The sequence below is a fragment of the Agelaius phoeniceus genome, chromosome 1 (genome assembly GCF_051311805.1).
Source record: "Agelaius phoeniceus isolate bAgePho1 chromosome 1, bAgePho1.hap1, whole genome shotgun sequence".
Lineage (NCBI taxonomy): Eukaryota > Metazoa > Chordata > Aves > Passeriformes > Icteridae > Agelaius > Agelaius phoeniceus.
Genome location: NC_135265.1, coordinates 100,747,715 through 100,764,782, shown reverse-complemented (window position 1 = coordinate 100,764,782; position 17,068 = coordinate 100,747,715). Strand labels below are relative to the sequence as shown.

General features: G+C 40.3%; 1 protein-coding gene across 2 annotated transcripts in view; it reads left to right on the top strand.

Annotated features, from left to right (window-relative positions):
• Positions 1 to 17,068, top strand: part of LDLRAD4 (low density lipoprotein receptor class A domain containing 4) — a 285,288-nt gene that overhangs the window by 102,919 nt on the left and 165,301 nt on the right. The window lies entirely within an intron of this gene.

The window sequence follows — 17,068 nt, the reverse complement described above, 5'->3', positions numbered from 1 at the left end:
TTCTCTTTGCTGGGTGCCCCGTGGCAGGAAGGAAGGAATGATGAATCTGACTCCATGTTCTCAGAAGGCTAATTTATTATTTTATGATACTACATTATATTAAAAGAATACTAAACTAAACGATACTGAAGAATACAGAAAGGATACTCACAGAAGGCTAAAAAGATAATAATGAAAACTTGGGACTCTTTCCAGAGCCTCGACACAGCTTGACCCTGACTGGCCATTTGAGTCAAAACACCCCAGAAATCCAATTAAACAATCACCTGTGGTAAACAATCTCCAAATAGATTCTAAAGCAGCAAAACACAGGAAAAGCAAATCAGATTATTATTTTCCTTTTTCTCTGAGTCTTCTCAGCTTCCCAGGAGAAAAGTCCTGGGCGAAGGGATTTTTCCAGAAAATAGGAATGTGACGCTGTTCTAGTTCCACTCATATTCTCAGGATGATTTACTGGAGTTTGGAAAATGAATGGATCCTGACTGTCATTAGCATCTTGTAGTACTTTCAGCTTAAATAGTATTTAAAAACAATTCACTTGAAGACCAGTTCAACACTTGGATCAGCAGTGAGGAACACAGTTATCCATGTTTCTGCTTTCAGAAATGGATGGCCATGAGCCTTGGGGAAAGTTTATCTCAGCTTTCCTCGTTCAAGTACTCATTAACAGCTTAACCATTTGTGGTCTCTTGGGTCAGTATAAAATGTAGTCTGTAAAGTTGCTCTTGTGCTCAACACAGGAGTTTGGTGAGGCTGCAGGATGGACATGGTTCATATCAGGAGGCTTCTCAGCAACGTGTCAGTGTTGAGCCTTATCTTGTCTGCTGGAGCACATCTCTGGGCAGACCTTGCCAGGCACCCTCTCTGTACTCCCCCCTCTGCACCACTGGCCTGCTGCAGTGCTTGAACTGGCTAAACTGGAGGGTTTAAATGGGAACAGTTTCACTTCAGTCTGGTGTATTTCTCTGTAGATGGATTAAAAATAATGCAACGAGAAAGAGGATGCCACGCTGGTGTAACTTTCTGAGGAAAGCTCCCTCTAGTGTAAAGTCTGCTGGAGTTCATTTAGTGCTTTCCCTCTATGGGATAGTTTCTAATTTGAGAGGCAGGAGGAGGAAAAGATGATGAGCAGATCCTGCTGCTTTGTTTCCATGTCTGCCAGCCAGCTGAGATACAGCAAAAAATGCATAGAAAATCAACTGGATATTACTCTTGTTTTGGTAGGTCTGGATAAGGGATTAGTACCACAGTGTAAACTAGTGATGTGCGTGCAAGAGATTTATTTTTCTAATATAAAATATTTTCCTTCAGAAGGAGTTTTGGCTGCAGTGGGGTGTGGTTCTGTGTCTAGCTGTCTGCACCAGCACAGCAGTTTGAAGTGGTGGTGCAGCTCTGAACTGTGTTGCCTTGCTTTGATTTACAGCCTGGTTTCTGTGCATGCCAGTGAGACGTGTCCTGAAGGAGAGGAAACAGGAACTCTCCTCCACATGTGCTCCAGTGCTGATGGGAGAGGTGAAGTCTGGGACAACCCCAGGGCTCTCCTTCCTCTGTCTAGCCAGCAGCACACTCCTAAAGCTCCCCACTGCTGTTCTAGTCCTTGCTGCTCTCTGCCAGTCCTCAGCTCTTTCCTGGGAGTTTTTGTCACTCTTTTGCTTTCAACCAAAATTCCCAACTGTGAGGATATCTGCTCTCTTCCTTAACCTGGCTCTCTCCTTTGCTGGAAACCCTATTATTTCTAACACCCTTGCATTACTATATTATTTTCTGTCCAGTTTTACACTCTTCTGACACTGTGTCTGCTGCCCCTTAGCTCCCAGAAGCTGGCACTGTGACAGGGTGCTTGGGGAGGGTTGTGTTGGAAAGCTGAGGTTTCATGATTGCTGCTGGATGGAAAACACCTGGCAAGCAGAGCTGCATAAAATTCAGAGATATGAAACTGGGGTCCTGGGAAGCCCAGGACAACAGTCAGACAGTGGTGCAATCCAGCAGATTCAGATTCAGACCTATTCTGGAGACTTAATGGCATGAAGATTGCTTGGTCTCCTATAAGAAATTCTTATATTCTTTTGGAATTGCCCTTAGGTAAAGATGTTAATAAACATATTCAAATCTTGGCAGCTGTACTAAAGAATTATTAAACATAAAGGTGCACCAAACATTCAGGAGACTTGTTAAAGAAACAGGTTGAATTATATTTCCTTTGTATGAGGAGGAAACTTCCAACTTGTATCAAATTGATATCTGTATTTACTTTTTGGAGATCTTTCTTGTTCCTTTTTAGATTTATATGATGTACTCAGCAATAATAAACAGTGGGTAGGTATGTATTTCTCAGAGAAATCTATTGGACTGCATTATGCTAATTTAAGAGTTGCAATAAGAATGTAATGGCAGGTGCCTATGGTCGCTCCTCTGATCCTTGCTGTAGTGCTCCTTTTGTTTTGTTGGAATGCCAGTTTAGCTGTAGGAGATAACAATATCTGCTAGCAGCAGAGGGGGCATGGCCACATGAGAGGGGAGCTAATTTGTACAAAAAAGTTTTGATATCTGAAGCCTGGGTGGTGTCAACACTGAATCTAGACATGCTAAGTGATTGCAGCTATTGCAACAACCAGAAGAATAATTTCAATTTACAGCTGGCCAGAGTGCTGGCAAAAGAAGCCTGGGGAGGGCAGTGCCTCTGTGCAGCCACGGTCAGAGTCTTTCCTAAACCTCCTTTTCACTTTGCTATTTGCTGTTACCTGGAAAGGTTTGCAGTTATGGCTAGGAGATATTTTGATCCTGTCTGTATGCTTATTTTACTGGCACTGATGCCAAAGATTCCCTTTTTTGCAGATGGCTCTTGTCCCAAGACATGGGCTCACCCAGTCAGTTTATCATGTATTACCAAACAGTAGCAAACATTTGAATATTTCCACTTTACATGCTAAATACTGAATTCAGTATTTATGTTTAGTATTCATTTATATATGTACAGTATTCAGTATTTATCATGTTATACTCATGTGAGTATAACAGGTTCAGGATTACAGAATGTAGAAATAGCAGTGGAAGGGAAGTGCTCCTAGGCTTGGTTAGGAAAGAGATGGCTGAGCCTGTGATGGTAAAATGCAATTTGAGTGGTAGCAATCAGGAAAGAGTGAGCCTGTCATTCTTCAGAAGGTGAGAAGAGAGAATTTGAGAATAAAAACAATAGTATGCAAGAAAGTATATTGCCCTGAGCTCATAGAACTGATAGGTAATGTTTCCTGGGATACAAACCTGAGAAATTCTGGCAATTTTAAAAGGAAATAACTTTTTCTTTCCCAGTCAAAATAAAGAGTAAAAGAAGCCCAGATGAAAGGCATTCCAGTAAAAAAGGGCAAGAAGAGACAAAATTATATGATCTGATAATCTGACTAGTCCTTGCTGCTCTCTGCCAGTCCTCAGTTCTTTCCACCTAAGGTGGAAACTCATTATGTTACTGGAGATGAGTGTAAAAGAAGATGAGAAAAATGCAAGGGTTAAATCAGGTAGGCCAATTCACAGAACAAGGTACAACTAATAAAGGCTATGATAACAAAGAAACATATCACATTCTTAGTAGTTATAAGAGGAAGACTGAGTTTCTGGGCTACTAGTTGACAGGGAATTACAAAATGTCAGTTAAAAAACTCAATCTGATGGTGCAGAGAGGACTTAGTAGTTCATGTAAGTTTTGGTATCATTCTTTGCCTAAAAGGCTGATCTGGAATCAAGTGGCAGGAAAAGAACTGCGACCTTGAGAAAGGTAAGAATTCCAACTAGAGCAGGAAAAGAACAGATTATAAATTAATGAGATAGGATAATGGGTGTTTTAGAACAAGATGGAGTTTATTAAATTATCTCTTCAACATTGGGTGAAATAGCTGAAGCAATCTCTGAACAATTAGTGGCTTCACTGGAGAACATTTGGAGGACAGATTAAGTTCAAAAAATCTATGAAAGAGCAAACACTGCGCCTGTGTATAAACTCTTCTGGGTCCTTCTGTGGAGTAGCTAGCTTACCTTATATCCTTGGAGAAAAAAGTTTGAATCAAATAGTCAACTGAATTTTTTAATAATTAGCCTGTAGATAATAATATGATAAATGAATTTGCATGGATTTTTTTTCCCAGAAGGTACCTTGTCAATGGAGCCTAATTTTCCTGTGAGCAGAGAAATAATATATTTTGATTTTTGGAAGTCTTTTCAGCTTCTCATAAACAAGGTGGCACAATGGGCTACAAGGTGGGTACACAGTTGGCTGGAAAGCTCTTCTCAGAATAATTACTAGTGATTCACAGTCAAACCAGAAGGATCTGTCAAGTGGGATTCTGCCCTAGATTGCCAGAAAATATTCAATATTTTAATTAATGATTTAGATGATAGAATCTGCATGCAAAATTTCCAGATGACACCAACCAGGGGGAGGATGTAAACCCTCTGAGCACAGGATTAGAATTCAAAATTAATGTGATATATTGGAGAACTGATCTGAAATAAATATGATGTAGTTCATCAAGGACAAGTTCTAAATTGTAGTTCAACAGGAATAATCAGCTGTGCAAATCAAAATGTAGAATAACTGGTGAGACACCGGGTCTGCAGAAAACAGACGGGCAGTTGCAAGAGTTCAGAAAATGGCTATCAATCAACAATTCTGTGCCATGAATATTGTGCTAGAGTATATGGACAGGAGTCTGCCTGCAAAATGATTTTTCCACTCTACTTGGCATTTGTGTGGCTGATGTACTATTTCTACTCTGAGCAGTGCTCTGTGGGTCTGTTGGAAGCATCCAGAGAAGAGCAGAATGAATGGCCAGAGGTCTAGACAACATGACCCCTGGGAACTGCAAAAAGGGTCTTTTTCAGACCAGTAGCAGTAACTCAAACTTTCTGAGGATTTTTTTTCCCTTGGTTGCCAGAAGCAGCACAGGTTTGTGTCAGGGCATGTCTGATGCACTGAGGGGCATGACAAGATGTGGCTGTGACACAGCACTGCTTTGGGGTGATGGTCAGAAGGACCTTTTGTACATTCTCGCTTGCACATGAAGTTCTGCACCTTCTGCACTGGCCATTCCCAGTGCCATGCCAGTGCTGGGATAACAGCAGTGGCAATTCTGGACAGCCAAGGTCTATTTTTAAAATCAGCCACTTCCTTCACTAGTGTGTGTTTTGAGTGCTCATTTAGGAGAACAGTGTGATTCTGAAGTCTGCCCTCCATCACTGGGGAGTGTATGGCACAGAGACATCCAGGATGATCAAAGGATAATGGGAACGCTGTGGGATGGATTAGGAATCAGTGTATGAAGCCTCCTGACCTTGCAAGGTCAGCCTAGGTTCATGAGGATTTTATTAACTCCATCTCAGCAGAAGCTCTGTCAGACCTGGGCTGACTCAGAGGCATTCCTGCCCTGTGACCCTCAGCAGTGCTGGAGGGATTATTAGTTCTGGCACTATGGAAACCAGAATAAATAGTAAGAGGCTCTGTGCTGCTGCCCTTCAATCTAGCACTGACTTTCTCTGTCATCTCCTGATCCCATTCTGTCATAGCTGCATATCTTCTCCCTCACACCTTTCCCTGTGAAAGTGATGGCACCCTCAAATCTTTCCGTAATCCCTCGCAGCCTTGTGTCTGAAAGTCATTGTCACCGAAGCTTGACCTTGGGCCATATCCAGAGAGACCATGTTACTCCCAAGGAGCAGATCCTCAGCTTGGCTCGCACTTCCACAGGCCCTGCTGTAGGAGAGAAAGAGAATTCATCTGTTAGAAGACGCTCATGCTCATAGAAACATGGTGGAACTTCTCCAGTGTCCCCACCTCTGTGCTGTATTTCCTGGCACACAGGACTTCTGCTGCATTTCTTCCTGTGTTTCATGTTGGCCCAACCTCTCTTTGCCTCTTCTGCCATCAGTACCAAGATCTCCTCCCCTCTTTCTGTATTGAAGCTCCTTCATCCCTCCCCACTTGTACATTTGGTTTCACTTCTCGTCCAAATTATCTACTCTTCTGGTAATCTTCCTGCTTTTCACTGCTTTCCTTCACCTTTGTTTCCAGACCTTTCCCACTTCCAGACAACCAACTGCAACCTATTTCCAGGTCCTATAAGAGCCTCTCTCCCTCTTTTCTAGACTCAACCCTTCCTCTCTTCATCTGCCCTTCTCTGGGGTGAGTACCTTTCCCCACATTGCATCTCTTCCGCAGTGGCTTCTGCTGGTTGGTGTGGGACCTTTCTTTGCAGGAAGGCAATCTCAGAGGCTGCCATCCAGTTTGGCTTCTCTCCCTGCATCTTGTTTTGCTTAACTGCCTGCATTTTGGGTGGAGATGTCTCTGGTATAGGGGTGGCAGTGCCAGAATAGGGAGGCTCCTTGAGGGGACTACATGGGAGAGCAGATAAATTGCTCCAGCAGGTTGCATATGACCTAGCTGGCCATTATGCATTTAGGGAATGAGAGAGTGAGGGAAGATGTGATAACCATTTAAAAATATATGGAAATTTCATGTAAAGAGTAAAGTAATAGAAACTGTTTTCCAGTTCTGCTGGGGATAGAGCACAAAGTAGCAGTCAGGTTTGCTTTAGTGGAGAGACTGAGGTTAGACATTAGGAAAATCTTTCTAATGGTAAGAATAGTTAAGGACTGCAGCCGATTGCCTAGGGAGGTTGCAAAGCCTCTGTCACTGAAGGTTTTTAAGAACAAGTTAGACAAATATCTGTCAGGAATAGTTTATGTATAGTTGATTTTGCTCTGGGGCAGGGGAATGGACTTCATGAGAGCACTTCTAGCCTTACTTTTCTGTAAAAATGATGCTCTTATTGCTGGTTCCCTGGATAATAAATGTACATTTTAAAAGTTAGTAACCCACCTGTACTATTCTATCATGTAAGTGTTTAAGTAGGTTCTGTTGAGCTCTTGGAATAATTGATAAAAAATAGATTAGGAGTCGTGGGTGTTTAAAGTATTAACTCTCCTTTTGCTGGGATATTACTCCATTGCTTTCCTTATAGCTTGGCCTTGTTTAGATGTCTTATTTTTGGGGGTGTGACATGTTTCTGTGTCTGTGCAACTTGTATAGAAATATTTTAATGTTACAGAAATGCTGCATCCATTCTTCCATTTCACAGTATGCAAGTATTCTAAGAAACACTTTTGCCACTCTTATATAGTAAGCATATTTAAAAGGTAATTTTAAAGAATAACCAAAAATAAGGCAAAGCCAAATCAACAATCCCCTGAGGTTGTTTTCTTTTTTGTGAGCAAAACTGATCTGTAACTGGTATATCTGCTGCTGAAGGTAGCCTTCTTTCTCAGAATTATAATTGAGGCTCAATGTAAAATAGAAAAACAGGTTTGAAATGTCTTATATTAAGTATATAGTGTAATTAATATTGAAAACAGTTGAAAATTAATTTATACATTAATACAGATCTCCCACATTGCTGCTTTCATTATTTGCATGATTTTCAAGTACAGATAAACATTTCATTTTAAAATTCAACTTGAATATGTAGCAGAGAATTCTCACCCCTCTCTGTTCTAGTTTTGTTTTCATCTCCTTCATGAAACTGTTCTGCCCTTACTAAAATGTTTGCAATTTACTTAACAATTGCATTCTTATTTTATGAATTTTCAAGGTTACTGTGTCACTCAGAGACAACTCTGTCTCTTAGTTCTTGTGAGAAACAGATTGCTCTTTTGCAAAGCCCCTTACTCAGCACACAGATAGTAACAGATCATATTCCATTGTATTCCTTAGGTATTTTATTTAGGGTAAGCAATTTTTGGAGTACAGATAGTATTCTCAGCAAAAGTACATGGAAGAAGATATAACCATGGTCTCTAAGAGTTACCCATCTAAATGTGTGACATTCAGTAGCATTCAGCAGTACTGTTTTAAGTATAGTATTGCATTGTTTGGAAGTCTCCTCTTCAAGGTTAAAAACTTTAATAGAATTACAGAAGAGCATGAAACTGTGAAAATGAATTTGAAAGTACTGTTGGCACCTGAGAATCATAGCTTTTGGTCACAACATAGTTCTTCTGTTGTCCTCATGGCCAGTGATTAGAACAAGAATGCTTTCTGCTTTAGGATTTTCTTCAAGCTAGAAGGCTGGCTTTTCAGTTTTGATCCCAAACTTTATGTAGGTCAAATACTGTATTTTCTTCTTTGTTTTCTTTCACCTCAAGAAAATGGGTAGTTCCCCTAAAAATGTTGGAGAACTGTTTAATCTCCAACTGGCCAGGAACTACTTGCTTCTTGAACTGTCGCAGTCCTTTTGGAAACAGAGGGACATTGTCAGACAGGCTAAAAATTTCACATTTTAAATGCTTCTCCTTTCAAATTTATATTTAACTGGGGTACAGGACTTCCTTCCTGTACACTGCTTGTTTCAGTGAAGCCCTACATCCTTTTCCACTTGCTAAGGGGGGCAATTTGGGTGGCAGTCACTACCAGAAGAGGCCTTGCCATGTGAAGCCACATGGAGCTCAATGAATAGCAGTTAAAAAAAGGCAGGAAAGAAGCCAAAGGGACTCCAGAGGAAGTGCAGTGATGTGGTGCCCTGTGAAGCAACTTGAGGCTCCCTGGACTTGGAAAAGGATTCTTTGTGGACCTGGAATTGCAGACTACTGCATGATATAACACCATTCGTATCAAGCAACATCCTGCTTATTCTGATATGGGAACACTTTAAAAAATTATTTTAAATTAAATTTTCATTCATTTTTTATTTAATTTAAATTTCATTTTGATGTCCTTTAATTTTCAGTCTAGGTGTAGTTTTGGGTACATGTGTGGGGGCTGCTTGTTCTGACAGTCTAGAGCCAAATGAAAAGCAGTGGTTTGGGCACACCAGAGCAAAAGAAGGTTCAAATTGAGAGAAATATCTTGGCCAATGCTATTATTAAAATTATTCTATGAAGTAGTGTATTGCTGGAAATGGCAAACTTCTTCCCAAAGTGGGAGGAAACGCTCCAGCATGTTCAGGGAGGATGTTAAGCCTGGATCCTCACCTTTGGGTAACCATTTTTAGCAGATATTCAGCTGTAGCATTGCCATTTGCAAAGCTGATGGTTCTTTGGAAATGCCCATCTGCCATTTCTCATTTCTTAATAGTACATGTCACGATGCCTTCGTGTGGTACAACTTAGTCAGCCAAATGGCCAATTCCAGACTGAATATGACAATAAATTTAGCTGTAAATATGCTATGTTTCAGTGCTTAATCATAATAAAAAGGCAGACTTTTTGAAAGGACAAAATGCACACATCATCCCTCAAGTAAAACTCAGAAAATAAAAAGTGGTGAAAATTGATTGTTAAATTTGCAGTCTATGCTTTCTGTTAAGTTTTTCTAATTAATTAGGTAGGCTGGTTTTTTTGTTGTTGTTGGTTTTTTTTTTTTTTTAGAGGAAAGAGGCTGTTCCCATTGCTGGCTGAGTGTATTTTTACTGCTGAAAAGGCTTTTACCTTTTGCTGCTGGTGGTCTCCAGCAGTGGGAGTGGGGCTGCCTCCTTGTCTTGGAGCACCAGTGTGAGGCAGGCTAGAAATGCATTTTATTACAGACTTAAAAGCGCTAAAAGAGGAAGCCTAAGCCCCAAATCAGTGCAAAGCTACAGAAGCACTTGACTGTGCCGTGTTGGAAGCTGAAGAGATGCAGTGGCTAATTGGAAACATAAATGCTGTTAGAAAAAACCAAATTTTACTCATGTAAAAATGATGCGGGATATTCCCAGGCACTTGTCTTGAGATGAGATAAATTTTTGGGCTAATGTTTTGCTGTTTGGTTTTTCTGTAATGTCAAGCAGACATTACAGAAAAATCTCCATTTGACTTGATATTCTGTCAGTTTTCTTTTACCACCAAAAAAACCAGTATGGATTAGTGTTATGTTTCTTTGCTCTGTGCTGCAGTAATGCCTTTAGAAATCAGACTGCAGTCTGGGTAAACAGAGAAGTGAAAGTTGACATTACAAGATAAATGTGGTAGAAGAGCCTAAAAGTTACTGAGGAGAAGGTAATACCCTGTATGCAGATTAAATGCTACATTCACTTCTCTGATATTCACAACCTTTTGCTTTTTTAGCAAAAGAAGCCAGGCTTCACAGGTGTTAACTTCTTTCTAGGCCTTTCTTTGTTGCTGTTTGGTGTGGGTGTTATGGGTGGGCACAGTCCATGCTCTGAGCCCATCTGTGAACACACGGGTTCCTGTGCCCGCATCGACTGCGCCTCCCATCCTGGGGCTTGGCTTTCTCAGCCGGAGCGCTTCATTAGGGAGCAGCATGGATCCACCCGGGCGTGCACCCCACGCTGTGCCTCTCCCAGGTTTTCTCCCTGGGGGCTGCCCAACCTCTGCTCCAAAACCTTTCTAGAGGGATACTCACACCCTTTTTAATTTCTACTCAGCCCTCGGCAACAGTGAATAACCAAAATGGTCGGTTTCTAGTAAGATCATTACTTGCTAATATGGTGTAGCCTTCAAGCCCTTCCAGCCTCTTACAAACACACTAAGAAACTCTTTTCCCTGTGAGAATACATCACCATGATATAGCTGTAATGGCAATGGTGCTTTCTGAGACCCAAGGCTGTGCTTGTCCTGATTGCTCTGCCAAGGGGGCTTCAAGCAGGAAGGCTTTGGCAGTATCTGGAGCCCAGGCACTTGGAGTTTGATAGCAAACCAACATTCCTCTGTATCATAGTTGAATCCTTTCCACTATAGTTTATTAGGATCACACCACTATCATTTGCCTATGAAACTTACCCAGTAGTTTGGCCTGCTGAATCCTTAAACTTCGAAAGCCATGAAGTTGAGTTTCCCTGGGGTTTAAGCAGATGTATTGGTATGTGGATGGCAAGTTGGGACACTCTCCCTGTTCATCAGAGCCACAGGTCTGTCTCCATGCTCTCTTTCATCCCAGTATAATCTGTTAGCAATGGAGAACAGACTGAGCAGTATGTCTTTCATATATTGTAGGGCTTGATTTTTTTTCTTAAAAATTTCTATCCTATTGTGTTCTTAGCTTTCTCACTTACTTCACAAGAAAGTTACTCCATTCTGATTTCAGTGCAAGAATAGAGGAAGCTTTGCTTGAATTGTGAGAGTTAACAATGAAGAGTTTTCATTATGAAAATGCCCAAGAAGAATCTTACTCTACAGCCAGCATCTAAGCAGCACCTTCAATCCACGCCTCTGAGGATAAATATGTCTCTGCTGTTAGTGGGTAAAATAATTTAGTTCAATGCCATTTGATGGCTGATAGTGCTGGATGCCTGTGTTGTAGGTGTTCATATGCTGAGGTGGTGATAGGTAGACTCAGGACAAGGTAATGGCTTCAGAAAAGCCTGGAAGACTGGCTTGCATATGAATTGTTTAAGAATTGTCTGTTTAGCCTGGAGGCTCAGACTATACAAACCAGTAATTCATACTGGCTGAAGATGGATTCACAGCCTGGCTGTGCACTCAGTCAGTGCTTGATTTAAACGGAAAAATTGGAATTTGGGCATGCATCTCCATTTTTCCTCTTTCTGATCTTTATTATTCTTGATTTGTTTATCTCAAAAGAAATACTTTCAGGATAATATCTGCTTCCAGTTGCTCAGAGCGAAAATTTGAAGAGACATATGACCTGCCACAGCAATGCTAAAGTTCAGAAAGGCCTCACTCTTCTTAACTCAAGAAGTAGGTGACATCTGTAAACTGGAGATCTTTTTTTTTTTTTTTTTTTGCTGTAGCAATCATAACCTTTGTGCCCAAGCCACTGCTGTTTATATAAATTGTTGGACAGTTTCTGTGTAATAAAAGAAATAGGGACAAGCCCAAACAAGAAAGGCAACAAGTATGGTTCTTGAAGATGTTTTTATTCAGTGGCTTCTCTAGTGTATGCATGGAGAAAGTGCCATAGCATTGACTTAGTGGCTTTTGTACAATCTTTCAAGTATGTCGCTGCTTTAAAACCATGTTTTTCTTCTTTTTGAGATAAACAAGATAATGTTCTCTCAGGCATGACTCCTGCTTGTAGTGATCAGTGTTGCACCAAAGAGCCTTCAGCTGAGATGAGGACCCTGCTGTGTCAAAACAGTGAAGGGACAGCTCTTTTTAAAGCCTCAGCATCTAAAAAAGACAAGATAGAAGCAGAAAGAAAAAGTATTGCTGTCCAGTGTTTGCAGACAGGCACCTGGGACACCGATGCAGTATTGATATGAGGTGAGTTGGGAGCCTGGCAGACCTGAGGACTAAAGCTACAGCCTCTGAATTTAAACCCTGTATGAAGGGTGAGGTTATAACAAAAAGCACTAATGTACCTAATGCACTATTTTCTCATATTTTCTCTGTTGTATTTTTGTACTTTTTACCTGCTGCCATGAGGAGAAGAATGTAAGCTGGTAAGATTTCTTGTGGAAACTGTTGGCTTGCTTTATGCCAGCAGTGCTGGAAAGAAGTTCTCTGAAGAAGAATTACAGCTGCCCATAAAATATGTAACACAAACAACCCTTCTCATCTGCAAGTATTAATTGTGCATTGGGCAGAAGAGAGTGCTGGGATACCAAACTGCCTAAAGTATATGGGGTATTACTAAAAGGCTTAAAGAAACTCTGTCATTGAATTGCCAACTACAGAGTAGGATTATTGAAATTTATGAGAACAAAATGTAGTGAGATGAATACAAATAAAGCAGTCCATATTAGCGTCACTTCTTTTTCAAAGGTCTTTAAATGCAAAATATAATTTCATTAATGTAATGCAGGCTCATTGGTTTGTTGCTTTACACACTTATGGATCAGACTTGATGTGGTATCTTAAGACATAAGTTGAAGATCCTCAGAAAGTCTTGGGTTTTATGTGATTTGCTTAATCTGAAGGACAGAAAGGCAAGCTTTGTGGAAAGATTCTGTTTCATAGTACAACTAGTGGTCTGTTTGAAAGTCAAACAAAGAAGATGCCAAACCCCACAAATATTCAGGCATATGAGCTCTTCATCTCCAGGAAATCTCTTAATAAGCATTCAAGATTCTTCAGTTTGCTAAGAGACATCTTCTGCTACATAAACAAACCATCATTAAAACCAGAAATGGACAAGCAACAAGGAGAAAATTCTCATGCAAGTAAAATCAGCTGTTGCCATATTGGCATTTTGCTTTCAATTAGTATTGGGATTGTGAACAAAACCCCCCAGTTGTCCCCTTTCATGGCACTGTGGGTCAGCCCACAAGACAGCTTTGTTGTTACCAGAGTAGGTGGTAGCCTCCTGCTAACAGGAGGTTGGAGAAAGTGAAATTGCTTTTTTTCCAGCTGTTCAGAGGCAATGGGATGTTATGTTAATGTGAAATAGAAGGCAAGAGGAGTGAGACCTAGGGACAATATCTAAAACTGAACTGGACTTGAGGAGTTCCATCCTGAAAGAAATATGTGCTTGAGCCTGCCTCCTGGGTATAGTGCTCTTGGACAGGCAGAAGAACATCAAAGCCTGACTTGAGATGGTTGCAGAAGGTAAAGCTGAAGATAAAATTAGATATATAGTGGTTAAGATGATTCTTTTAACAGTGATTGCTGTCATTTCAACCACACTGAAGTTCTGCCAACAGTGGATCAGAAAAAATACTTGTACAGGGAACAAACTTAAATACTTGTACAGTGAACAAACTCTGGAAATCTTATCCCTGTAGTGACAATCTTGAAACAGTTTCAACTGGGAAAGGGCAACATTCATTTCGGGGAAGAGTGTCAGAAGTCTAGTGTGCTCATTCTTAGTTTTTATGCTCTTAAATATAGAGGCACAGTCTAAAAGTTCGATCAGTGTGAGACTGTGTAGACATTACATGATGCCAAGCAATGAGTTCCCAGATATTTATAAATAAACTCTTGGTGCGCTCCCATTTTCCTGTCTCTCGTCTTTGCTATTATCCCACACACTTGCCCCAGGCTTTCTGTACTATTTATAGAGATGGTAGTAGTAATTCCCTTTTCCTGAATATTATTCTTGAAGAAAGTAGATCAATTATGCAGTATAATGCTGGTTAGGTTACACCTAATAGCTATAGCTGTTAACCTCACATGTTCATTTTACTTCTGTGGTAGTAATGAATCGTTAAATTGAGTGCAGCAATAATCCTTGAGATATAAAAATAGAAATAATTTTACAAAGGCATTCCAAAGTGAATTCTTTTATTGATTAATATTATGTAAGGTTGTCAATATCTTCTGACTGTTACGAGGTTTCCAGAGTGCAGCTTAAACTGTGAGGGTGATGTGTAGAATATCTGCAGACCCTCATGCCTTTATTGTACTCTAATCTTTCAAGACTGTTCTTCAGAAACTAGAAATGAAATAAAGAACAATGTAGTCTTCATGTAAATGGTACAAGAGCTCCCATTTTAATAAAACTTGAACTGTTAAGAACACTTAGTTTTGCTAAATGCATCTACCAGAAGAGACAAAATTGAAAAATATGTCCATTTAGAAAAGAGTATTTCAAGTTTCATAGTGTTATAAAGGTTCAGATATATAGGGAGAGATGCATTACTGCTCTGGTCCACTGTGGAAGTGTATTCTCTAACCACTATGCAGATGTTCTAACATAGTGAGAATATTTTTACCTGCCATTGATACTGTTGTTGGTTAAGAATGACTAAATAGCTTAGTGTGAAGTGAGACAATAACCCTTCCCTCCTTACTTTAAATTTGTTCTGCAGCTTGGTTGAAATAATATTGATAATACTGTAAGGGTTTTTCTTTCTTCTGTCAAGTTTTACAACAAAAGCAGACTCTGCAAAATGTTATTTGGGTTATAAGATCACTTAATAGATTTCTGTATTCTTAACAAGTAATAACCATTTAAGTTTAGCTGTCTGAGTTTGTATATTAGAAAGAATTACAGAGAATTCAAACTGCACCTGAAAATAGCAAATCATTTTATGTTAAAACAAGAAATTGAAAGAATAAAAATTGAAGGAACAAAGACTAAAATAAAGGTAATTGGAAAAGCTATGACAATTGTCATGCTGGAGATAGGACATAACTTTGGTTTTTGGTTCTCAGTAGTAATAACAGGTGTCTTATTTCAGTGTATTTCCTCTGGGGAAAAAAAAGTGACTCTGTTTTTTACTTCCTATGATAGTGTAATTGAAATTTGCAATGTACTTTCTTAATGGCTCTGTGTCTTCTCCTGACCGACTGTTGTTGGTGTCATGAAGAGTAGATAGCATGTGATTTAGAGTTTAGATATTGATATTGGCAGGTGTGTGACTGCATAGTGTGTCAAGTGAAATGTTCCTTCTGAAATTTATTCTTCTGGACTTTGTTGTTAGAAATCTGGAGATTCAGTTTCCCTGTAATAACTTAGGCTGACTTTGGAAGACATTGCAAGTCTGATGATCTCATGGGTATTCTTGTTACTGAGAAGAGCTGTTCCATTTGCTGTGAAATATATCATGTGGAGCTATACATCCCCATATCAGTACTTTCTACAAGGCATAAATTATAGGAGGTGGTAGTTTCTTTTATTAGACCATCTGATTTAGTTGGAGAAAATAGACAATCTGAGTGCACTGCAACTCCTTCTTGAGGTCTTTGAGAAAGATCCTGAATGACAGGTCTGCAAGCTCCAAACTTGGCCTGTTTTTTCCACTTGTATCTGTTGATCAATTAAAAGATAACGTGTCTCTTTATAAAGCTTACCTTGATTAAACTGCCATGTCTACAATAAACCACAGCTTAGTAATTTCAGAATTTGCCATCAGGACACATATCCTTATTTTCTTTGAAGTGCCTGAATGAAAGTTACTTTCAGCCATTTTGCTTTGTTCTCCCTTCACATTTCTCACTCTGGGTATAGCCAGAAGGGCTGACTCTTTTACCTAAGCTCAAAACCCGATGAAGCAGTTGAGCCTGTGATTTGCTTTTCAGTTTTCTATGTTGTTCCCATCCCTCAGACTTCACTACAGACCTTATTGGTAGCCAAAGTATTTATTTTGTGGCCTGTCATATGTGATGCAAGCAGCCTATTTAAAGCTTGGTTTCATGCTCCTCAGTCAAATCACCTTGGCTTCAGGGACACACCACACAGCTTTGCGTCCTTGCGAGGGGAATTTTCCCAGAGCAGGTTAGTCACTTTCTTCTTTGTAGCATTTGCAGTTTTCTGTCAGTTTGAATGTTCCTCCTACTTTCTGATCCCTGGCTCCTCTCAGAGCTCTGCCTACATTCCACTTGCACATTCCTTTGCCTCGGCAAGATTTTTTGGGACCAATGGAAGGGCACACAAGGGATTCAATACATGGACCAGAAGTTTCCTGGCAGCTGCCCTGGGCATGTGCCTCATTTATCACCTTTTCCTGGTGGTTGTTCCAAAGGAGGAGAGCCTTTGGATAAGACTCACCATCTCCTCTCAGGGGTTGTGGTCCAGCTGGTAGCTTGGGAGCCTGACTCTGTGTGTTTTTCCTTCTTCTTCATGGAAAGGAAGCAGCAGTCAAACAGGGGGCTCTGCTGGAAGCCATCACAGCCCTCTTGTTCCAGCTTACAGCCCGAGAGATTGGCTTCTGCTGGCTTCTCTTGCCAAGAGCTGACCAAGCTGTCTGTCGCAGTTTCTGTGCATGAGGTATGCTAAGGAGTGATTGAAAGATCCCTTCTAGCAGGGCATGGACTGGTGGCTGTGTGTGTTGAGTTACAACACGTTTTGAGGAAGAGCAAAATTTTTATCTTTTTTTAAGACCATTGTTTCACGTCCTCTGTGAGAGATGATCATGTGTAAGGAGCCTTCCTACAAAATTGGGATTTTTAAGCTTTAGTTAGAAGCTTTCTGCCATCAGACTGTCTAAAGGGGCTCTGCTTATGCCATCTAACACTTCCCCTTGTGCAGCAGCAAGGTATGCAACTATTTGTGATTCAAATGTGTGTGAAGTGATGAAAACTTAGGACCAGGAGGAGCAGAAATGGGTTGTGGTTCTTGAAATCCTAGATTCTGGGCTTTAACAACATGTGTTACTCTTTAACTTAATTTTTTATTTTTAAAAGAGTACATGGAGACCTTGCATGAGCCATCATGTAAGATGGTTTTGTTGATGGTGGCTTTTTGCAA